Source organism: Lampris incognitus, chromosome 2 (genome assembly GCF_029633865.1).
Source record: "Lampris incognitus isolate fLamInc1 chromosome 2, fLamInc1.hap2, whole genome shotgun sequence".
In the NCBI taxonomy this organism is placed as follows: domain Eukaryota; kingdom Metazoa; phylum Chordata; class Actinopteri; order Lampriformes; family Lampridae; genus Lampris; species Lampris incognitus.
The window spans coordinates 117,437,522-117,463,780 of NC_079212.1; positions in this window are offsets into that span (position 1 = coordinate 117,437,522).

Sequence of the window (26,259 nt, forward strand, 5' to 3'; positions counted from 1 at the left end):
GCAGCTAAGCAAAACCTGGTCCCTTATTTTCTAGCTAAAGTAGAAGCAAGTGAATGTGAATCAACAGCCTTCAGGTAAACCAACTATAAGACACTGGAAAAACAAATGAAAGGTGAGAGCAGTTCTCTCCTATACCACTGAGAACTGAGAATGTTGAAATCACTCTTTTCCCCTAGTTTCACGTCAACACTGTCAGAGACTTGGGGTAGAGATGTTGCCTATAGCCCACTGGCCTGCTGACAGCATCGATGTGAGCCATCCATCAGCAACCCGGCTGGCTCCTTTGACTAGTCATCCCCACCTCTGCTGACTGGGGCAGCGCAAGCCAAATAGGCCCACATCACTTCTTCGTTGGGAGGAAAAACTCGAGTCCCTCGAGAGAGCGAGCCTTCATCTTTAATGTAAACCATTAATAATTTACGCAATTTTCGTTAAAGGGAGAAGAACAATCCAAACCTGTTTTTTTTCCTCCATCCCGTGTTGACAGCAGAGAGGAAGAGACATGCTTTGACAGGTCCAGTGTGCTGGAAGATGGGCATGAAATACGGTGATGTTAGAAGCTATTGATCTCACAGCAACATACCTGACTTGTTGTTCTCAGGTGGTATGAGGCTGGAAAATACTGCTGGCATTCTTTTTCTGGAGGGACTTAACATACATCTGAAGAAGGTAGGGGGGGGCAGAGAGAGATATGTGTGTGTGTGTGTGTGTGTGTGTGTGAGAGAGAGAGAGAGACGGCGAGGCAGAGAGGCAGAGAGAGACGGAGAGACAGAGAGACTTTAGTCAAGAGTGTGGAAAGCTCTTCCACCTTAAAACAAGAGAGCGAAAACACGGCCCGTCCATCTCTTGACTCGTCCTTGTAAGTTGCTTAAAAATAGGAGGCACAAATAAAGTCAGTCTATCTCAAGTAAATTACCCACTATTTCACAAATTCACAAACACAGGCAAAAACACTTTGGAGTAATGCTACAAGCTCAGTGTTTCTTTCTTTCTTTCTTCTTTTAGCCTTCTTTCTGCTTTCAGGGCAATCCTAAACAGTAAGAAATGGGATTCGGTTCCTATCTCCCAGTCTGAGAGCACTTGGTATGGGACTTTAAAGCTACATTCTGATAGAAAATGGAGGAGGAGGATTAATGATTTCCTGCCGCTATTAATCTTTATCAAGCCGTGGCAGGATTGCTGGGTTCTCCAGAGACTGTAGTAAATCATAAACAGGAAAGCAGAGAGAGTCTTTCAGGCCCATTCACACCCCTGCGTTTAAGTGCTGTGTGCTGTAAATCACCGAGGTGTTGTAGGTCCCAAGGGTCCCTCTGGAGTACTGTAACCTCAGGGTGGTGGTGGGGGGGGGGGGGGTAGCAGACTTGTGAACGGTAGCTCAGGGTCATTGCATAAACCTCACATTGGACATTTGTTTCAAAGACGACATTAAACATCTCCTTTTAATCCTCGTTTGGTGTTTACGGTACTGAGAAACATGTTATTACTCTGGGTTACAGGAGAGGGCGAACAACTGATTTACAAAGCTACTGTGTGTGTACAATACCATCGCAGATCTTTGTCATTCAACCGCGGAGTAACCTGGCCTACACAGAAGTGAAGCTCACTTCTCTCTGGATTGAGTCACCCCCCCAATCGCTAATTCGTATGCACGAGTCGGTCAATTAAGGTCAGTATCACATCAATCTCAAGTCAATAACACATCAAACACATATGTGAAAGTAGAGGGTCTGTGAGTATAAGATGGATAGATAAGACTTTATGTCCTGCTTGAGGACATTTGTTACCTCAGGCTGTACATCAAAATATATGTTCACCCTCAAACATCCAAATACAAGTTCTTCAGGTCAGAAAACAGGCTCACTTTCACACACACACACACACACACACACACACACACACACACACACACACACACACACACACACACACACACACACACACACACACACACACACACCATATATCCATCACTCTCTCTCTCTCTCTCTCTCTCTCTCTCTCTCTCTCTCTCTCTCTCTCTCTCTCTCTCTATATATATATATATATATATAAATAAACACACGCTATATTAAGATAGATGTAGGAAAAAAAACTTTAATGCATTTCAGTACAAGCTTGTTTCATGTGTGTGTGTATATACTATATATATATATATATACACTACCGTTCAAAAGTTTGGGATCACCCAAACAATTTCGTGTTTTCCATGAAAAGTCACACTTATTCACCACCATATGTTGTGAAATGAATAGAAAATAGAGTCAAGACATTGACAAGGTTAGAAATAATGATTTGTATTTGAAATAAGATTTTTTTTACATCAAACTTTGCTTTCGTCAAAGAATCCTCCATTTGCAGCAATTACAGCATTGCAGACCTTTGGCATTCTAGCTGTTAATTTGTTGAGGTAATCTGGAGAAATTGCACCCCACGCTTCCAGAAGCAGCTCCCACAAGTTGGATTGGTTGGATGGGCACTTCTTTGAGCAGATTGAGTTTCTGGAGCATCACATTTGTGGGGTCAATTAAACGCTCAAAATGGCCAGAAAAAGAGAACTTTCATCTGAAACTCGACAGTCTATTCTTGTTCTTAGAAATGAAGGCTATTCCATGCGAGAAATTGCTAAGAAATTGAAGATTTCCTACACCGGTGTGTACTACTCCCTTCAGAGGACAGCACAAACAGGCTCTAACAGGTACTATTTAATGAAGATGCCAGTTGGGGACCTGTGAGGCGTCTGTTTCTCAAACTAGAGACTCTAATGTACTTATCTTCTTGCTCAGTTGTGCAACGCGGCCTCCCACTTCTTTTTCTACTCTGGTTAGAGCCTGTTTGTGCTGTCCTCTGAAGGGAGTAGTACACACCGGTGTAGGAAATCTTCAATTTCTTAGCAATTTCTCACATGGAATAGCCTTCATTTCTAAGAACAAGAATAGACTGTCGAGTTTCAGATGAAAGTTCTCTTTTTCTGGCCATTTTGAGCGTTTAATTGACCCCACAAATGTGATGCTCCAGAAACTCAATCTGCTCAAAGAAGTGCCCATCCAACCAATCCAACTTGTGGGAGCTGCTTCTGGAAGCGTGGGGTGCAATTTCTCCAGATTACCTCAACAAATTAACAGCTAGAATGCCAAAGGTCTGCAATGCTGTAATTGCTGCAAATGGAGGATTCTTTGACGAAAGCAAAGTTTGATGTAAAAAAAATCTTATTTCAAATACAAATCATTATTTCTAACCTTGTCAATGTCTTGACTCTATTTTCTATTCATTTCACAACATATGGTGGTGAATAAGTGTGACTTTTCATGGAAAACACAAAATTGTTTGGGTGATCCCAAACTTTTGAACGGTAGTGTATATATATATATATATAGTTTTTCCGAAACCGTCAGTGGTGTTGAGTGTTTGACTAATGAGGAGCAGAATATCAACATGGATACAGGAAAAATATTTTAATGCATAGCAGTACAGGCCTGTTTCGTGCGTTAGCAGCTGATGAGTGCGAGACGCACGAAACAGGCCTGTACTGCTATGCATTATGATATTTTTCCTGTATCCGTGTTGATATATGGTGATATATTATATATATATATAACGTCATTAAATGAAACACTCAACGGTAGGGAAAGTGCTCAGCAAATAAGGAGCAAAATAATCCAGTGATCGAAATAAATTCTTTAATGGACAGTAGCCTGTTTCATGCCACAAGCAATCATCAGCTGTCAATAAAGCTCAATGGGAAAGAACATACCATTAACTGCTTCCTGATGCACATCACCTGCACAACGTCCAATGGGGGAAGGGGGAGGTACCTACATTAAAATTTTCAAAAACGTGTGATCGCTAACCATCCAGTAAAGGGGCGGGGGGTTGCATAAATGTTAATGGTATTTGTCTATTGGCATTATTTATTTATAATTACAAAAGAGATGCATATACACTACCGTTCAAAAGTTTGGGATCACATTGAAATGTCCATATTTTTGAAGGAAAAGCACTGTACTGTTCAATGAAGATAACTTTAAACTAGTCTTAACTTTAAAGAAATACACTCTATACATTGCTAATGTGGTAAATGACTATTCTAGCTGCAAATGTCTGGTTTTTGGTGCAATATCTACATAGGTGTATAGAGGCCCATTTCAAGCAACTATCACTCCAGTGTTCTAATGGTACAATGTGTTTGCTCATTGGCTCAGAAGGCTAATTGATGATTAGAAAACCCTTGTGCAATCATGTTCACACATCTGAAAACAGTTTAGCTCGTTACAGAAGCTACAAAACTGACCTTCCTTTGAGCAGATTGAGTTTCTGGAGCATCACATTTGTGGGGTCAATTAAACGCTCAAAATGGCCAGAAGAAGAGAACTTTCATCTGAAACTCGACAGTCTATTCTTGTTCTTAGAAATGAAGGCTATTCCATGCGAGAAATTGCTAAGAAATTGAAGATTTCCTACACCGGTGTGTACTACTCCCTTCAGAGGACAGCACAAACAGGCTCTAACCAGAGTAGAAAAAGAAGTGGGAGGCCGCGTTGCACAACTGAGCAAGAAGATAAGTACATTAGAGTCTCTAGTTTGAGAAACAGACGCCTCACAGGTCCCCAACTGGCATCTTCATTAAATAGTACCCGCAAAACACCAGTGTCAACATCTACAGTGAAGAGGCGGCTGCGGGATTCTGGGCTTCAGGGCAGAGTGGCAAAGAAAAAGCCATATCTGAGACTGACCAATAAAAGAAAAGATTAAGATGGGCAAAAGAACACAGACATTGGACAGAGGAAGACTGGAAAAAAGTGTTGTGGACGGATGAATCCAAGTTTGAGGTGTTTGGATCACAAAGAAGAATGTTTGTGAGATGCAGAACAAATGAAAAGATGCTGGAAGAATGCCTGACGCCATCTGTTAAGCATGGTGGAGGTAATGTGATGGTCTGGGGTTGCTTTGGTGCTGGTAAGGTGGGAGATTTGTACAGGGTAAAAGGGATTCTGAATAAGGAAGGCTATCACTCCATTTTGCAACGCCATGCCATACCCAGTGGACAGCGCTTGATTGGAGCCAATTTCATCCTACAACAGGACAATGACCCTAAACACACCTCCAAATTGTGCAAGAACTATTTAGAGCAGAAGCAGGCAGCTGGTATTCTATCGGTAATGGAGTGGCCAGCGCAGTCACCAGATCTGAACCCCATTGAGCTGTTGTGGGAGCAGCTTGACCGTATGGTACGCAAGAAGTGCCCATCCAACCAATCCAACTTGTGGGAGCTGCTTCTGGAAGCGTGGGGTGCAATTTCTCCAGATTACCTCAACAAATTAACAGCTAGAATGCCAAAGGTCTGCAATGCTGTAATTGCTGCAAATGGAGGATTCTTTGACGAAAGCAAAGTTTGATGTAAAAAAAAATCTTATTTCAAATACAAATCATTATTTCTAACCTTGTCAATGTCTTGACTCTTTTCTATTCATTTCACAACATATGGTGGTGAATAAGTGTGACTTTTCATGGAAAACACAAAATTGTTTGGGTGATCCCAAACTTTTGAACGGTAGTGTATATATACACACACACACACACACAAACACACACACACACACACACACACACACACACACACACACATGTATATATACATACACTGCCATTCAATTAGATCTACAGGTACTGCCACATATGACATACTACATGAAAAGGTGCATGATATCTAAAAAGACATGATCTCTAAAAGCCCACCCCCCATACATGCTGCTGGGGGGGGGGGGCTAGTGTTGTGTGCTATAGCGAGTGCTTTGCATGGGATGTCTTTCCTAATGAGGTATGGGGTGGGAGGGTAATGTATGTGCGATAAACAAAAAGCAAAACAAGAGTTAAACTTGACAAAAAATAAAAAATAAAAATGAAAAATCCCACGTGTTGTTTGGACCTTATATTTAAAGGCTCCAAACTAAAATTGATTGATTGTGGTTATCATGTCCTCCATTGAGGGGTTAATGAAATTCAACGTGACATTAGAGCTGCCCTTTAGACAGCAGTTTAAGGGAGAGTGGAGTAATTTATGACACTTGTGTGCGATTCCACAACATGGAGAACAGTGAAATCCACAAGGTCAGAGTGCCTATAAATCATTGTTGTGCATAGTACACTAGGGCATTTCAAGTTTAGACAAAAAAATGAACTATGGCCAGCAAAGAATTCCCGTGGGTACACAGATATGTAAGACTTGCAGCCAGTGATGAGACACGCTGTCTGAAAACATTCCCTGAACATTTGGATAAAGCAAAATTATATTCCGTTTTGCTGCAGAATACTTATTGTGTGTGGGGGGGGGGGGGGCTGTGGCTCGATCTTTGTCCGTTTTGCTTCGTTTCTTCGTTACACTGTAGTACAATGTGTCCACCTTGAGGTGGGGCTCCAAAAAAGTATCTGCAAATATGGAGAATAAAGCAAATCCGTTATCTTGGCCAACATGTTTGTAAGATTACATGGACAAAAGATTTATGGTGCTTTGCTAAATTAATTATGGGAGCTGATCAGCGCATCATGGGTGGGGGTCAACATGATGCTGTGGCTTGTTTAAAGAGGGGTCGGAGAGTCAATCGGTCAGGTCACGGTTTTATTCCCCTCTATTAGGGATCTTTTGAACAAGGTAAAGTTAGGCTTCAGCCTTTCCCCCCATTTGCTCCAGTTGAGTCCCAAACTGTTCCAGTTGCCAATACTATATGGGTATACAATACTATATGGATGAACTAAGCTTCACTAAGATATGAATTTGTGCATGCTGGATGAGTGTAATGTAGAGTCTTTCTGCAAAAACAAAACAAAACAAAACAAAACAAAACATGATTCTTAAGCAAATCTGCCCTGGGAAATTAAGCATTGCAGGATGGAAAAAACAAAGGTTCCACATGATACACCACAAAATACTGAATTAATGACAGAGCCCTGTCCTCAGAGAAAGGTAATTTAGGAAGGGTTTTTCCATTATCCATTCCAGGAACATCCTAACCCTGAAACAAAGCAACGTTCAAATCCCTCCATCTGCAGAAGTACTGGATCATCTTAGGAGCACCAGCAGGGTATTTAGAGCTCTGTACATTGATTGTTGAAGATACCTGGCCAAAGACAACAAACTATTGCAGACATATGCCTCCGTAAAAGAGAAGACCTGGCAGAGATAAATTGAGATAACTTACATAAGATTTAGATATCTAATGGTGTCCCCCCCACTGCATTCCTCTCCAGTGTGAAAGGAAAGGTTATCCTTTCCACCCATGAATTATCATGCCCTTTGTTCTGCCCCAAATGTAATGCAATATTGTGTATGATTCAACATATAATTGCATTAATGAGCTAGTGACACCCTGCAGCATCCATACCAAACTACCAGAGCTCCAATCAAGCTGAACGCATCTCACTCCTTGCCTGCATTATTCACTACAGCACTTCACCAACTGTTCAGTGACCTAAAGGGCTAAACTGAGCCTTGTTTAGCCAACACTTTAGCGGATGAATAATCCAGGATAGCGCCTGGTTTAACAACAGTATGAGACCATCACCAAATGGGAGATTTTGTCCACAGCAAAGCTGTTGTTGTACCATTCCCATTCGGTTTATATCCTGGTATATCAGTAGAGCATTTAAAGATAAATCCATCTTTTGTGCATTTGTGCTGGTAATTTGTGCCTAGGGGTGTACAGAACAGAATAATATAATTGAATACTCTTTATTAGTCATTTTGTACATACATCAAACGAAATTTACTCTGCATTTAACCCATCCTACCTGCGTAGCTAGGAGCAGTGGGCAACTGCAGTACCTGGGGACCAACTCCAGTTCTTCTTTCCATTGCCTTGCCCAGAGGCACAGACAGGAGTATTAATCATAACATGCATGTCTTTTTGATGGTGGGAGGAAACCGGAGCACCTGCAGGAAACCCATGCAAACACGGGGAGAACATGCAAACTCCACACAGAAATGACCCGGGACGGCCTGAGGTTTGAACCTTGCTGTGAAGCAACAGCGCTAACCACTGGCAGTACGAAGCCACACAATGATCAGAAAGGACACATTTGCTCGAGCACATTTTGGACGGTAACTTCTGCACTTTTCACTCTGCACCCTCTATTTCTTACGGAAAATGCACCAAGTTACAGCAAAGTTTGCTTCAGATGAATAATCATAACAGTTAATCAGTGCTGACAGTTTTCATTTGTTGGGGTCAAGAGCACAGAATGTATAGCTGGCTGATTCATAGCTGTATTGTGTTATTCATATTGTGTCATAGATATTTGCTGAGCACAATCCAATATTGGACCACTCACATTTTGTTGCATCAAAATAAACGTATCCGCAAAGATTTGAAATCAAAATGCACTTAGCCAGAGGAATGAGCTGTTTTCTGGTGTTGTGGCTTTGTTTGAGGCTGTGGGATTTTTTATTTTTTATTTTTTTCTGTTGTTTTTTTTTTTTTTGGCCATGGTTTCCCGGTATGAACGATTTTGAGGAAAATATTACCTTCTGCCCCCGTTAAATAACCTGCTGGTGATTGCCATATTCTCCCTTATAATGGGGCTCAAATGGTACCAAATATTTGCATTGCAAAATTCAAAATGGCACTTTTAATCTTTTGGTCATTAACAAGCAGTTATTAGCGATTAATTATTACTCATGATCGAATGTAGGATTGTAAATTACATTTTATATTTTGAATAGAAAGCTGTCACCATTGAACAGCTGGTTGGAATCAAAGCACCTGCCTGATGGTACTTCATCACAGGCAACTAACTATAAATAGCAAGAGAAAGGGAGGCACTGCTCAATGTTAATATCTGCTCTCTGCACCATTGCACTTTATCACCTCTTAATTTGCCTGTATATAGTCAATCCTTGTGTATATATCTGAAGATTGTTGTGTTGTTATTCTATGTTAAGTACACTGAGAGAGCCACGAAACCGGAGTCAAATTCCATGTATTTGCAAAACTACATGGCCAATAAAACTGATTCTTATGGGTATCCGGGTGGCCGTCGCCTGCCAACACGAGGATTGCCGCTTCGAATCCTGGTGTTACCTCCGGCTTGGTCGGGCATCCCCACAGACACAATAGGCCGTGTCTGCGGGTGGGAAGCCGGATGTGGGTATGTGTCCTGGTAGCTGCAGTAGCGCCTCTTCTGGTCGGTCGGGGCACCTGTTCGGGGGGGAACTGGGGGGAATCGCGTGTGCCTCCCACACGCTATGTCCCCCTGGTGAAACTCCTCACTGTCAGGTGAAAAGAAGTGGCTGGCGACTCCACATGTATCGGAGGAGGCATGTGGTAGTCTGCAGCGGGACGGACGGCTCGGAAGAGTGGGTTAATTGGCCGGGTACAATTGGGGAGAAAAAGGTGAAAATCCAAAAAAGGAAAAAAAAAAGATTCTTATTCTGATGCTGATTCTGTCATAAGAGACTGTCGTTTGGTTGTCGGTTAAGATGGAGACCTACTATACCAACAGCTATACCAAAGTGACCCCCCCCTTCCCCCCAGATAGAGTGCCATGTCTGCCGAAGAGCGCTCTGAGATGCCATCACTCCATTTGCAACAGGATCATTGTCAGGGAAAACACATGCAGACAATCCTGCTGACTCCAAAAGTATGAAGCTCATCTTCTACGCCTGTATAGATTTCATAGTGCATATCAATCTACCCGCTGATGAACATGGACACAGTCTGGAGCTGATAATCTCTCAGGGAGTCTCAATAGATATATTGCCTACAATGATATTGCTGATTCTGATCGTTGATGTCACTTCTCATTGTGAAGCCATGCAATGTACGTTTTAACGGGATAATGAAATGTCTTGACTCAGCAGCAAATGAAAAAAAATCATAGCCCCATTTAAGACAGTCAATAACTCTCCCTTTTCCCCGCTGAGGAAATCATTTGGTTGGCAGTTTTCAATGCAAAATTACATGCAATTATCAGCTCCCTTGCCTCTTTATCGATTAACAAAAGGTAAGAAATAAATTAAAAAATATGAGGAGTCAGCGTTATTTGGGGTAGATTAAATATTCCATCCAGTGTGGTCGCCTCACAGCAAGAGGGTCCGGGGTTCGAGCCCTGGGTTAGTCCGGGTTACTCATCCCAGGTCGTCCTCCGTGAGGAGTTTGCGTGTTCTGCCCATGTCTGCGTGGGTTTCCTCTGGGGGGCTCCGGTTTCCTCCCACAGTCAAAAGACATGTAGGTCAGGTGAATTGGCTGTACTAAATTGTCCGTAGGTATGAATGTGTGTGTGTGTGTGTGTGTGTGTGTGTGTGTGTGTTTGTATGTTGGCCCTGTGTGATAGTCTGGCGGCCTGTCCAGGGTGTCTCCCTGCCTGCCACCCAATGACTGCTGGGATAGGCTCCAGCATCCTTGCGACCCTGAGAGCAGGATAAGCGGTTCAGAAAATGGGTGGATGGGAGTATTCCATCCCACCAAACTGCAGTTACAACTTTATAATTTTAAAGGCCTTCTGAATTATAATCAATTCATTAGCGATGACAGCCAAGTTTTCCAGAAGACAATCCTTGAATATCATATGTAACTTTGAACTGTTCATCAAACCCTTGCTTTGTAGCTGACCACGGCCTACTTTCTGCATCTAAATGCAATAATTTTGCCATGCTTTTTGAACACAGATTATTATATTTCTCTGCTGGTGATGGTGCAAAAAAGTGTGCAAAGGCTGAAGATCCAAAACTGTAAACCTTAATTCCATCTCATCCAGCATTTATGCAAAGTTTATGGCTTGTCAGCCAAGAAAGTTTTAAGCATTGTCGACCATCCCTTGCAGACTGTAAGTTTTCCAACTATACTTAACACTTTTATTGAGTGAAATAGTGCTCTCCTCTGAAAAAGAGAGCACTAGTCTCTGCTTTGCTCTGCAAATACAGACCAGTCTGTAATCAAATGTTTCCAGGAAAAATATTTCTGAAGCTCCGAAAAAAAAATGTGCCGTTTCGTAAATATTCATAGAGTAAGTAGACACTCATTTTTAGCCGCACATTTTGAAAAAGAGGTGGAAATCAAGAGGACAGTGATGGGGGAAGCAGGGTTGGACAGTGCTGGGGGTTGGCATGGGGTGGCCAGTGATGGTGGGTGGACAGTAATTGGGGGGGGGGCTGAAGGTGGCATTCGCACCTTGCCCTAGCTTCTCACAAGTCTACCCAGAGTGTTTAGTTAGCTAATGCCGGCATGTCATCTTTTCCACTCGGCTCCCGCTGGGCGATGGGTTCTTTTTTTTTTGTCTAATTAAGCACCAGAGCAACGAGTTTCACCACTATGTAGAAAAAACCCACTTTTCCAGCTAAAAAAAAAAAGTAATTAAAAGTTTACTTCTTTAAAAACCAAGCATAAAGTTGAGAAATTGGTTCCTATGCCAAACACACACACACACATACCACTGAAACAACACTGATTAAGATTGCTAAATATATATGTATATATATGGGGGGGGTGCGCATTCGAGTACTTTTAGAAATAAGTGTTGTGTTTGATGTAGTGGACCGCAGTGTTGTAGTCGAGTCACTAAACCTCGAGTCCGAGTCGAGTCTCGAGTCCCCAGTGCTCGAGTCTGAGGCAAGTCTGAGTCCCCAAAGAAGAGTCCGAGTCGTCGAGTCCGAGTCAAGTCCCCATTACCTGAGTCTGAGTCCGAGTCATCAAGGTTGAGTCTGAGTCGAGTTCCAAGATAGGCTCCAGTGCTGCACTCTGGCACTGTAAAAAAGCTGACATACAAATAAAAAAGGTCTACATTAAACAAAAATGTCACCATTTCAAAGGGAGTTTACTTACTTTGTGACACACTAGCCAAACAGATGCGCTCGCAAGCATGTGCACACACACCAGTGTTGTAGTCGAGTCACTAAACCGTGAGTCCGAGTTGAGTCTCGAGTCTCCAGTGTTCGAGTCCGAGTCCGAGTCATCAGTGCTCAAGTCCAAGTCGAGTCACGAGTCCTGAAAATCAGGACTCGAGTTGGACGCAAGTCCGAGTCCTGGACTTGAGTACTACAACAGTGCCACAGAGACATCCTGATTTCAGCAAGTGAGGGATGTTCTCATGTCAACATTTGATATGTTGACTTTGGGCTAACCTGATCCCTAATCTCTTTTTCCATCATAAATCTGACTGGATAGGTGATATGATACTCCAGAGGCAGCATGCAAAATGGGGATCTGAGAACTTCTCCTGTAGAATATCACTCATTTGCAGAAATCAGGAAAAGTGGATAAAAATATCACGCTCGGTAAGAGTGGAAATGTAGGTGGGCCTCTCAAGCACTTCTTTTTTTAAACTAGGAATGTTTGTAAGCAAGCTAAACTGTTTTATTATTCCATCCAGCCATCCATCCATCCATTATCCAAACCGCTTATCCTTCTCAGGGTCGCGGGGATGCTGGAGCCTATCCCAGCAGTCATTGGGCGGCAGGCAGAGAGACACCCTGGACAGGCCGCCAGGCCATCACAGGGCCAACAAACACACACACACACACACACTCACACACACGCACCGAAGTGCAATTTAGTATGGTGATTCATCTGATTCCTCCCAGAGTGTTTGGACTGTGGGAGGAAACCGGAGCACCCAGAGGAAATCCTTGCAGACACGGGGAGAACATGCAAACTCCACACAGAGGACGACCCGGGATGACCCACCAAGGTTGGACTACCCCGGGGCTCGAACCCAGGACCTTCTTGCTGTGAGGCGACAGCAAGAAGGTTTTTTCCCTCTATAATTCCCCATTTCAAAGTAAACCAATCTACTTTGATTTTATTGTTGCTCTTCTTTTATTCTCTGATTTTATTTGAGGTTTAAGGTAATCTATAATCTTCAGTGTTCACCTACGTTAACACATTTAGTTTCAATTTAAACCTGCCCTCTGCAAGACTCAGCTGTGTTTCTCTTCCTCTCTAGCATTCTTTCTGACATGGAAACAAGAATCGTTCTTTGAGTCAAACGTTGCACGTATAGGAGCATTTTGATAAAGAAGAGATTTTCCCACTGATACGACCATAGGTTTCCTGGTATTCAACATTTTAAAGATCACATTTCGTAAAGATGCCATTCATCATTTGGTACGGTATGTGCCCCCCCCCCCCCACACACACTTTCTGCTGTGCTGACTGGTTGACAAGCAGAGGATGATATCGTGGTAGAACAACTATCAGTCATGTGTGTCCCTGGGGACCGGGCTCTCTTACATCGAAGCACGTTACGCTCACTCACCATAATCAATGACCCACCGATGAGCACCCAATCCGGAGATAGCAATATTACTTTAATTTATTATTATCATATTTGTGTGTGTGAGAGAGATTGGGCGAGAGCGAGAGTGAGGGAGAGAGCGAGAGAGAGAGAGAGAGAGAGAGAGAGAGAGAGAGAGAGAGAGAGAGAGAGAGAGAGAGAGAGAGAGAGAGAGAGAGAGAGAGAGAGAGAGAGAGTAACATCGTGCTGACATTCTCTCTCACTCTACATTAGCATCAATTTTTAATCACGGTATCTGGCCTTGCTGCTGCTCATCAAGTGCCTTAGCCTCTTGTCAGAGTGTGGGCTTGCAGAGAGGGATAAGAGCTCTTACTGCTGTTATGTGGAAATAGATGTGCTGCCGGAACTGCCTACCCCTCCTGGACTATCTGTAGAGTGGCAGCACTGAGTGATTGTTATGTAAGGTATTCAAAGCAGGTCCCCTCTTTCCCACAACATGCTAACAAGTCCCTGCAAGAATTTGAATTTCTCTCTCCAAATGTCATTTTCTGTCTTGCTTTTCCAGTGCTTGGTCCCCCCCGGCTGCATCTGGTGTTGCTACTTTAGTCTATAGGTTCATCAAGGTTTTTTCTGCTTTTTTTTTCTAAAAAGTTTGGCTTTAGGGCGTCCGGGTAGCGTAGTGGTCTATTCCATTGCCTACCAACACGGGGATCGCCGATTTGAATCTTCATGTTACCTCTGGCTCGGTCGGGCGTCCCTACAGGCACAATTGGTCGTGTCTGTGGGTGTGAAGTCAGATGTGGGTATGTGTCCTGATCGCTGCACTAGCGCCTCCTCTGGTCAGTCAAGGCACCTGTTCGGGGGGGGGGGACTAGGGAGAATAGCGTGATCCTCCCACGCGCTACGTCCCCCTGGTGAAACTCCTCACTGTCAGGTGAAAAGAAGCGGCTGGCGACTCCACATGTATCAGAGGAAGCATGTAGTCTGCAGCCCTCCCCGGATCGGCAGAGGGGGTGGAGCAGCAACCCAAACGCGTAGCCACGGGTGGGCAAAGGTGGGGAACGTCCACCCAGTTGGCACGCCTGCCCATCCAATCAGAAAGCTTCACTTTAATTGGCAGTGTATTTCGCAAATGCCAGCAGTCCCCAGTCTCATCTTTCTTTCGCGTATTCCACTCTAGTTTGTCCACTAGCTAAAGCCAAATGAATCGTCTGCTACAGGCCTTCCTCACCCTACCAATCATAGGCCGCGGAACCGGTATGGCCAGTAGGGCCGTGGCCATACCTACTTTGGCGTGTGTAACAATAGGAACTATTGTTAGGAACCATTGTTTAGTTCCTTGTTTACACAGGGGTCGTTTATGTTGTTGCACCTGGAATAACGGACCGAGCATGATGCATAACCTTACGTGCCGAAGTTATTATTAAAGTTTATAGCCCAGTGGGGTTGAAACGAGTTGTAAAGTCTCATTAGTAGAAGGAAACAACTCACTTTAACATGGTGGCAGCGGCGGACGACTCGGTTTGAAGTTTGGTGCGGAAAAGTTTCTAGGAGCGGGAGAGCGGTTAGTGTTCCTAAGCAACGTTCAGTATATGTTAGCATTAGCTGCTAGCGTGAGACTGCCGTGTGACATGGATGGGCTAAAACCACCGCAAACGTTATGTCTGGACTCAAGCAACCTTTCGAAGACATGGAAGGCCTGGAGGGACGAGTTTGCTCTGTATGTGGATTTAGCCATGGCTGACGCCGATGACAAACAGAGGGTGAAACTGTTCAGCTATCTTGTCGGGGAGAGCGGCAGGGAACTTATGGACACGTTACTGGGCGACACACCGAAAGATGCATGGAAGTTAGATGACGTTATCAAGAAGTTTGATGATCACTGCGACCCCAGCGTTAACGAGGCTGTGGAACGTTATCGTTTTTTTTACAAGAAACCAGAGCACCAGTGAAAATATAGACCATTATGTCATGGAACTGAGAGTGTTGGCAAGAACATGCAACTTTGGGACAGTGAGAGACTCGCTCATTCGGGATCGAATTGTGTGTGGAGGTAACAACACAATCGTAAGAGAAAGACTGCTCCGACAGAAAAACTTGACACTGGACACATGTTTGCAGCTGTGCAGAGCCGCTGAGCTCTCAAAGGACAATGTGAAAACCATCTCGGGATCGATGTTGGAAGAGGTACATGCAGTGCAAGGAGCACAGTATCGGAAACAGACGAGCAACACTGTGGAGTGCAGATATTGTGGAAAAACGCATGAGAAAAGTAAACAAAAGTGCGCAGCGTTTGGGAAGAAGTGCAGAAAGTGTGGAAGAGAGAACCACTTTGCAGCAAAATGCAGAGTAAAACCGGAACTAAGGAAAAAGAAATATGTGAGTAAAATAACAACTGAATCAGAGTGATGAATATGAAGATATTATCACCTGTGTCACTGAAACTGAGAAAAAAACTGGATGCAGTAGAGACTGACACAGGGAAAGATGTGCATACAGAGACTGTAGAGGATGTAAAAGAAACTGAGAAAATGAAGAAAACTCAGCTTCTCTATGCTGGCATGCTTCTAGGCAAGGACATGATCAAATTCCAAATAGACTGTGGTGCCAGTTGCAATATCATCCCAATTAACCTGCTGAATCCAGATGCCAAATTAGAACACACGAAGAGTGTACTAGCAATGTACAATAAAACCAAATTAAAACCACTGGGAAAATGTAAAGTGAAAATAAGAAACCCGAGAAACAACAAGCTATATCACTTAGAGTTCCAGGTGGTGAATGCAGCTGGTACAGTGCCTCTGCTGGGTAGGAGAGCCAGTGAGGCCATGAAATTGATAAAAGTGCAATATGAAAACATCATGACAATAGACAGTATTGTCACAACAGAAACAACAACAGGACAGTGGATAATGGGACAAATTAAAGATGAGTATGCTGATGTGTTCATTGGCGATGGCTGCCTTGAGGGAAAATACAAAATAGAGGTGGACAGCACAGTGAAACCAGTACAGCTGCCAAAGAGGCGGGTCCCAGTCGCCATGATGAAACCACTGAAGGACGAGCTACAGGACCTACAGCAAAGAGGGATCATAACACCTGTGGAATGCAGTACAGATTGGATCAGTGCAATGGTGGTGGTACAGAAACCAAGTGGGAAACCAAGAGTGTGTATCAATCCCAAGCCTTTGAACAAAGCTCTAAAGCGCAGTCAGTTCCCACTGCCAACCATTGAGGACATTTTACTGGACTTGTCAAAAGCAAAAGTGTTTACAGTGTGTGATGTCAAGAGTGGATTCTGGCATGTGCAGCTGGAGGAGGAGTCCAGCTATTTAACAACATTTGCCACTCCATTCGGACCTTACAGGTGGCTGAGAATGCCAATGGGGATTAGTCCAGCCCCAGAAATCTTTCAGAGAAAGCTCACACAAGCGCTGGACGGTGTACCGGGCTTGTACATTATAGCTGACGATGTACTGATCACAGGCCAAGGGGAAACACAGGAGGAAGCTGAGCGTGACCATGATGGAAAACTGAGACTGTTTCTTGAAAGATGCAGACAAAAGAACATCAAGCTGAACAAAGACAAATTCAAGCTGAGACAAAAGGAGACCACATACATTGGACACCGCCTGACGGCTGATGGACTCAGGGCGGATCCAGAGAAAGTGCTTGTGTGAGAAGATGCCGGCACCGACTGATGTGAAAGGAGTGCAAAGGCTGCTAGGTATGGTAAATTATCTAGCCAAGTTTTGTCCCCACCTCTCAGACCAGTGCATAGTGTTGAGAGATTTGACACACAAAAACAGGGAGTGGAACTGGACAGCACAGCACGAGGAGGCTTTCCTCAAATTGAAAGAGACTATAGCAAAGGTCCCAGTACTGAAATATTACAACCCAGATGAGGAACTCACAGTGCAGTGTGACGCTTCAGACACAGGCTTAGGCGCAGCGCTCATGCAGATGGGTAAGCCAATAGCATTTGCAAGCAGAGCACTCACTCAAACAGAGCGTGGGTATGTACAAATAGAAAAGGAGTTCTTAGCAATGGTTTTTAGCATGGAAAGATTTCACCAGTACACATACGGCCGAAAAGTGACGGTGCAAAGTGATCACAAGCCGTTGGAAACAATAGTGAGAAAACCTCTACTAAGTGCACCCAAAAGGCTGCAGGGAATGATGCTGCGCATACAAAAGTATGATCTAGATGTAGTATATGTGCCAGGTAGAGACATGCTGATAGCAGACACTTTGAGCAGAGCTTATCTTCCTGAGAGTGCACTGGATGCAGAACTAGAGACTGTCAACATGGCACAACACTTACCTATCGCAGCAGACAGGCTACATGATATACGATCTGCCACAAAAGAGGATGAAACACTGCAGCTTCTCATCAAAATGATGCAGCAAGGATGGCCTGACGATAAGTCAAAAACACCAAGGGAAATCAAGCCCTACTTCTCATTCCAAGAGGAGTTAAGCCACCAAGATGGAATAGTGTCCAGGAGTGAGCGCGCTGTCATCCCTGATGCATTGAGGAAAGACATCACTTGCCGCCTACACGCATCACATCTGGGTGTGGAAGGATGCCTACAGAGGGCTAGGGAATGTGTCTATTGGCAGGGCATGAACGACCAAATAAAATCATATATAGCAAAGTGTGACATCTGCAGATCAATGGACATTAAGCAACAAAAAGAAACACTAATGTCACATGATGTGCCAAGCAGGCCGTGGGCAAAGGTGGGCACGGATCTGTTCATGTTTGAAAACAAAGACTACCTCATAATTGTTGATTTTTTTTCTCAAATTTTTGGGAAATAGATTACCTGGCAGATACCAAGTCAACCACAGTGATACGGAAGCTGAAAGCTAATTTTGCCCACCAATGTATCCCAGATATTGTAATCTCGGACAATGGCCCACAGTATTCGTCACAAGAATTCCAGAAGTTCAGTCGACTGTGGGGATTTCAACATAAAACCTCATCACCAGGTTACCCGCAAAGCAACGGCAAAGCTGAGTCAGCCGTTAAGACAGCAAAAAGACTCTTGCTCAAAGCCAAGTCTGCTGGACAGGATCCTTATCTCGCCCTTCTGGACCACCGCAACACACCATCACAGGGTACTGATACCACACCAGCACAGCGGCTGCTCAGTCGCCGTACCAAAACACTACTGCCAACCAAGGCAAGCCTGTTACAGCCGAAAGTTGTGCAGGTGAAACAGGATTTACAAAATAACCAACAACGGCAGAGGGCATACTACGACAGGTTGGCTAAAGACTTGGACACGCTTGCCCCAGGTGAATGTGTGAGAGTTCAGCCTCTCGCACCCCACACTGGCTGGAGAGTGGGCAAGGTGCTGAGGCCGGTCGATAGGAGATCCTATGAGGTCCAGCTGCACACGGGTGGTGTCATCAGGAGAAATCGCAGACACCTCAGGCATGCACCAGGAGCAATCTTCACTGACGCTATGGACATGAAGATCAGCAGCCCCAGTCAGCCAGAGAGTGTTGAACCCGGACATTCAGAGAGTGTTCCTTCTCGCAGTGTCTTAGCAGGAAACAAAACCAAGGACACTGGTGACAGGGCCAACCCTGTTACCACCAGATCAGGCCGCTCTGTTGTGCAGCCGCAGCGATACAAAGACTTTGTGACCTCACACAGATGAATGGATCTGTAGCACTAATGGACTTTGGGGGGGGGCATGAATGAAAAAAAAAGGAAAAAAAGTGAATCACAAATGTTGTGTACATGTGTTCTTGTTCACCTGGTTATCTGCAAGTTGAGGTATTCATTTAAACATTGGTTATGTTAAACTGTGAAGAAAAGCCATAGCACTTTGATACACAGTCGTTGATAATGTTAATTTTCATTAGGAGCTATAAGTAACTGATAAATATATGTCATTGTTGATATGAAAAACATTTTGAATGTTGATATTCGTACACTGTTAGTAGCAAAGAGTTTTGTTTGTATTTTATTGTTTACAGCAATAGACAATTAAAAAATGTATTAAAGGTTCTAAAAAAAGAAGAAACTCTGAAAAGAGAAAGGATGTAACAATAGGAACTATTGTTAGGAACCATTGTTTAGTTCCTTGTTTACACAGGGGTCGTTTATGTTGTTGCACCTGGAATAACGGACCGATTATGATGCATAACCTTACGTGCCGAAGTTATTATTAAAGTTTATAGCCCAGTGGGGTTGAAACGAGTTGTAAAGTCTCATTAGTAGAAGGAAACAACACACTTTAACAGCGTGCATCAAACATAAACATGTGTAAAAATTCAAATCACAAATACGTTACATTCTTAATGTATTGCACTTTTGCGCGCTTCCCGGGCTAATTTCCACTAGCTGTAAGCCTGCGTACAGTACGTAGCCTATCACAAGCAACAAACTCTGTTTCCTAATGATTGATTGGTTATTTGTGTCACGTGAGTTTAGCGCCACACGGACGTGAATTTCACAGAACAAAATACCAGCGCTCTATGTAAGTAGACTAACTGCTAATGTGTTCGCTAAACTTTAAGCAATAGTAACGTTAAAATGAATGATGAAGCGTCGAACAATTGACTAATTTCTTCGGGTCAAAGTTAACCAAGGTAGCTGAGACAACCACCGTCACTCCAGCCCACAATGAGCCCTGTGAGGAACCAGAAGTAGAATTTCTAACTGCCGCTGCTCCAACTAGCCTCTCTGCCGCCGCTACCCTCAACGTTATGAGCCTATCGCCAGATGTACACAGGCTGTTGAAATTGTTTTATACAATTCCCGTGTCAACTGCCAGCGCCGAGATTTCTTTCTCAACCCTTCGTCGTATGAAGACTTATCTAAGGTCAACAATGACTCAAAGGAGACTCAATGACTTGATGTGCAGCCACACACACGGATGCTTTGGCCAATGTGGATGGTCTCCATTGCCAGTGACGTCATCCAGCACAACGAGAGACGGAGGAACGTCTCTGGGAGCGTTTAAGACGGGGTGGTGAGTGTTGACATTTTTTAATCCTATGCAACTGGACTTGACGTGTCAAATGATTTATGCTTTCTAATCATACTGATTATACTATTTGATTGTGACTCAAGTGTAGGCTATAATCAGGACAAATAAAAACGGCAATAATAAATAAAGTTATGCATTACGAGTGTGGCTTGGGGGGGGGGGTCACGTCATTCTTGGCCCTACCCATTCGAAATGCGTTCCGCGGCCTATGCTACCAATGACAAGTTGCACGGTAGAAAGACTTGTTTTCTACTGTTAATCGGATAAAAACTGGCATCAGGGCATCAATGACAGCACACAGTCTAAACTCTGTCCCTGCTCTCCTTTGAGAGAAAACTGACTGAATCACTGGACTATAATGACATAATTTCAGTGTTCAACAGCAAGCCTCGTCGTCTCATGATGCAGGTTAATAATCAAAGGTAGGCTAATTTATTGCAGACTGTATTATTGTCTATTTCACTGTATATTTGTTTTGCGTAGTTTTGGTTGAAACTGCGGTTGGATTTGATGACGCTGTCGCAGTGTCTGCTGTGTGTCTGTAGGGTCATGGATCTTAGGCTAGCCTACTGCATGTCTCTTGGTGCTTGTGTAGCTATTGGAGTTGGAAGTACGCATTGCAAAGTAGAGGTTTACTGTAGTTTCTGTGGTCACAAGTGTAGCGACACACTACTACCTAATTTGAGTAATGATATTACTGTTACTAATAAATAAAAAAAATGTTATTTGCGTTACCATGTTGACTATTATTGATTGTTGAACGTTTGTGATTATTCTCGCTGTGATGGATTTGGAAAGGAAGTCTGCTGCATAACACTAATGCAATATGGCACAATATTTTAAAATATGTTCCACTATAGGTTATTTTTGTCAGCCTCTGAAAATGTTCAGAGCGCATGCAGAAATTCCAGCCGCTCTATGCATAGCTTATGTTATATGATTATGCTGTTGCTGTTATACCGCTATGCACATACGGACTGTGCCCATCTGACTTCTGGCTGTGCCCACCCACAATCAGATTTCTAGCTACGCGCCTGCAGCAACCATGGCGGCTCGGAAGAGTGAGGTAATTGGTCAAGTTTCATTGGAGAGGAAAAAAAAAGTTGGGCTTTAACACGGAGTTGCTCGTTGCCTTTGTGTATGCAATTTTTAAAACATAAGTTATGCAAAATGACCTAGTGTTATACAGCGAGCTCGGTAATTATTTTGGACAGTGGCACACTCATCACTTTGGCTGTCATCAAGTTGAATGCACAGGCTTTAACTTTTGAGAGAGTACTATTTTTGTGTGAACAGACGGGTGACAAATGAAAGGAAAAACCATCATCAAGTGTCTTAGTAAGGTGTTGGTCCACCACGAGCCTCCAGAACAGCTTCAGTGCTCCTTGTCATAGAGTCTACAAGTCTCTGAACTCTACTGGAGGGATGGACACCATTCTTCCAAAAGATATTCCCCCATTTGGTGTTTAGATGGTGGTGGTGGGGAGTGCTGTCTAACACGTCAGTCCAAAATCTCCCATAGGTTTTCAATTGGGTTGAGATCTGGTGACTGTGAAGGCCATAGCATATGATTTATCACCATTTTCACAATCATCAAACCATTCAGTGATCCCTTGTGCCCTGTGGATGGGGGCATTGTCACCCTGGAAGAGACGACTCCCATCAGGATAGAGATGATTCATCATAGGATAAAGGTGACCACTCAGAATAACGTTGTATTGAGTTGCAGTGACCCTTCCCTCTAAGTGGACAAGTGGACCCAAACCCTGCCAGGAAAATGCCCCCCACAACATAACAGATCCCCCAGACCCCCTCACTAGAGGGGTCAAACATTCAGGATTTTCCTTTCATTTGTCACCTTCCTGTATATATACCTGTGTATTGTCTTTATGCTATCCTTCCAACTAAACTTTATGAAACAGAATGCCAGTAGAATTTTAAATCTTTTGATGAGCATGACAAACACTTCAAGACACTGTTAAAACGATACTTTTTCTTTAGAATCGATTATTTGTACTTCATGTGCAAATTTAACGCACTCTAACTGTCACTGTTTAACGTCACATTTGAAATATAAGGACTACTACTGCAAAACTCCCGTGTGAAGCTGTCCATTTACTGAAAGAGATGCTGGACACCATGAGCTTGCATGTTTGCAACGATTCCCCAATCCTCTGTGGCCATTGCAACTCTAGTTAATGGCCATGGCAATTTGCATATGAAACCGGTGGTTATTTTCGGTCGTTATGCCACTGCAGTGTTTATAAGGGTGGGGATACCTGCAGTCATTTGAGACTGAAGAGGTCACTGAGTTGAGTGATGAAACGTTTCTCCCAGTTAACGTGGTGTCCAGATGAACTGATTCAACTCTTGCCTGGATTATTGAGCATGCATGAAGAAACTATACACCACATTTTTCCCCCCTCATACCACTGTATTTGTATAAATAAATCCAGGAAACAGGAAACTAAACCAAACCAGAAAAGTAGAATGTGCAACTAATTAACGACATCACACAAATCCACAAACACTTAAGAAGCGCCGGTCTTCCTTTAAACGCTTTAGCCTCAAGCTGGCTCAGTCTGACAGTACCGGAGAGGACACCGGCAGAAGAGATAGTCACGAAAAAGAGAGAGCATAATTAATAAGAACATCTAAACCACGGATGCCAGCCGATACAGAATAAGAAAATGAGGCGACCATGGGAGGCATGGTATTAGGTGTAGGATAGAGACCGCCTGTATGAAACGGACGACACCAGACAATGACCCTTTAAAGGAGCATAATGTGTTTGTACCTGTGCTGGCTCTGCTGAGATGGCAACCTAAGGACGTTGGCATAAAGCAAAACTAGAGAATATGGCAGCAACATCTGTGTCTGAACTCCATCAAACAGTCCCACAGGGGCCAAAACTGCCAGGTTTACTCAAAGAAAGTTGAATCAGTTCATCTGGACACAACGTCTCTTGAGAGAAAGGGACCTCTTCAGTCTCAACTGACTACAGGAACCCCACCCTTATAAACAATACTGTGACTGCAGGAACCCCACCCTTATAAACAATACAGTGGCATAATGACCGAAACCAACAATTGGTTTCATACGCAAATTGACGTGAGCAATAACTAGAGTTTCAATGGCCATGTGTACAATTCAGAGGATTTGGGAATGGTTGCAATCACAGCATTGTAAGATGGTGACAGATATATTCTTATGCCCCCCCCCCGTTTCAGGGCTCGTCATTCCCTCTTCACATAGATGGCCTCTTTGACTCCCCATTCAAACCAGCATTCCTCCCTATCAAGGATGTGCACATCCTTGCCCTTGAAAGAGTGACCACTGGCCTGTAGATGGGTGTAGACTCTTAGTCCTGGCCTGACCTGGTACCTCCTCTGTGTTGTACCATCCTCTCGGCCGGCATCTGGTTTCCCCGACGCAATGTACAAGTCACGGCAATTCCCTCTTCACATAGATGGCCTCTTTGACTCCCCATTCAAACCAGCGTTCCTCCCTATCAAGGATGTGTACATGCTCACCCTTGAAAGAGTGACCACTGGCCTGTAGATGGGTATAGACTCTTAGTCCTGGCCTGACATGGTACCTCCTCTGTGTTGTGCCATCCTCTTGGCCGGCATCTGGTTTCCCCGACGCAATGTACAAGTCACAGCAATTCCCTCTTCACATAGATGGCCTCTTTGACTCCCCATTCAAACCAGCGTTCCTCCCTATCAAGGATGTGCACATCCTCACCCTTGAAAGAGTGACCACTGGCCTGTAGATGGGTGTAGACTCTTAGTCCTGGCCTGACCTGGTACCTCCTCTGTGTTGTACCATCCTCTTGGCCGGCTGGTTTCCCTGACGCGATGTACAAGTCACGGCACTCCTGGCACTTAACAGTGTACACTATACTGCTCTGTTTGTGCCGGGGGACCCGATCCCTGGAGTGGACTTATTTCTGGCGCAGTGTACACAGTGCAATTAAAACTGAAGTTAATGCTCACGGCAATATGAAACCGATTGTTGGTTTCAGTCGTTATGCCACTGTATTGTTTATAAGGGTGGGGATACCTGCAGTCAATTGAGACTGAAGAGGTCACTTAGATGAGTGATGAAACGTTTCTCTCTCAATAAACGTTGTGTCCAGATGAACTGATTCAATATTCTTTGATTTTCTTACCTGGATTATAAAGACATGTCAAGTTTACATATTTTGTTTTTGTTTATTTTTTACTGCTATTTTGTGCTTTAAAAATGGAACCGTATTGATCTTTACAAAAGCCTGCTGGGTCATCATGGGTCGTTTCGAGACTTCCTCCTTTGTTCATTTCTTATATGGCAGCAATAACCAGCCCCCCCCCCCCCAACATGGTGAACAACAGGAGTGCTTCAGCACCGCTATGTAAGAAACTTGAGGCATCCACTCCTAAAAAAGAAAAAGAAAAAATCACTGATAACGAATCAAAGACGGAGTCTCTTCCATTGCACCAATAGCAATTAACATAACACTGAATTACAACAATGCAGTGACAGTGTGAGGGAGGACAGCAAAACAAACCCCTGCCGGATTAGGAAAAAAAAGTACTGACTCAACTTACAGTTAAAATAATGTGAGCACTTAATAGCAGGGTTTGCTTTCTGTGTCCAAAGTAGGGAATTGTTCACAACTAATTATGGCTCTCAAGATCACAAGATCACAGTTTGTGTTTGTGTTTATGGTTATGTTCTCTTATTCACCTTTCCTGATTTCTTCATGAATAGCACAAGGAGAGCACTATTTATAGCACTTATAATATTTGTCAAGACTTATGATTGTAAATATTCTAAATGGCAGAACTGGAAGTTGTCTTATTGGCTATAGTGTCACATTCAAGTTGACAGCTGAGGGTAACCATAAACCCACCATGTGTTTTGGGTTAAGAAGATATTCCACGTGTGCACTGTGCCGATCAAAAGATAAATCACGACTCTTGGCAACCTGTTTTAATGTCCACTCACCTTGTGCATAAAGATTAATATGCTTTTCAAGATTATTGACCATGCTCCAAAAACTTGGAGGTGGACTCACACAGTCTTTTTTTTTGCCACCCTCAGGTTAAAACAAAGACTGCATGATCGATCAATGCTGATGTTCCTCAGGATTTGCCTGAAGACTGCAACTATAACGGGAAAGAGTATCAATTATCCAGGAAAAACCAAATAGTGTTTTGTCATGGCATTTTACTTTTTTGCTGTTCCGCTGCAAAATTGCCCTCATGTATCACTACCTTTATTAGAGTTATAACGCTTTTGCATGCTACAAAAAGGGTCAGGCTGCACTTTAGTTTTCGATCTAGAATTCAATTAACATTGCGAGGTCCAATTACACACATACAGTTTATATACTCATATTTATGGTCAGGCTGATGATAGATCACATATTAGTCATGTGTCTAGGTTTATCGGGACAGTGAGTAAAACTTGTAAGGTGTTTTTCCAATGATGAATCCAGCCCTTAGACAATTTGTCCAGTTGCTTTGCTCTTGCATTGCTGAACACCTGTATTCAATCATTTCAAACACATTGTCATTAATGAAAATGATTAATAGATTCTGTGTCTAATACAATGTTGCCTGATGTGGTTTGATTGTCATCGGGGGAATTAGGTGGAATTGGTGGAATTAATGAGGCACCTGGGTGGCAGGGTGGCACAGTGGTTAGCGCAGTTGCCTCACAGCAAGAAGGTCCTGGGTGCGAGCCCCGGGGTAGTCCAACCTTGGGGGTCGTCCCGGGTCATCTTCTGTGTGGAGTTTGTATGTTCTCCCCGTGTCTGCATGGGGTTCCTTCGGGTGCTCCGGTTTCCTCCCACAGTCCAAAGACATGTAGGTCAGGATTGTCCCTAGGTGTGTGTGTGTGTGTGTGTGTGTGTGTGTGTGTGTGTGTGTGTGTGTGTGTGTGTGTGTGTGTGTGTGTGTGTGTGTGTGTGTGTGTGTGTGTGTGTGTGTGTGTGTGTGTGGGCCCTGTGATGGACTGGTGACCTGTCCAGAGTGTCTCC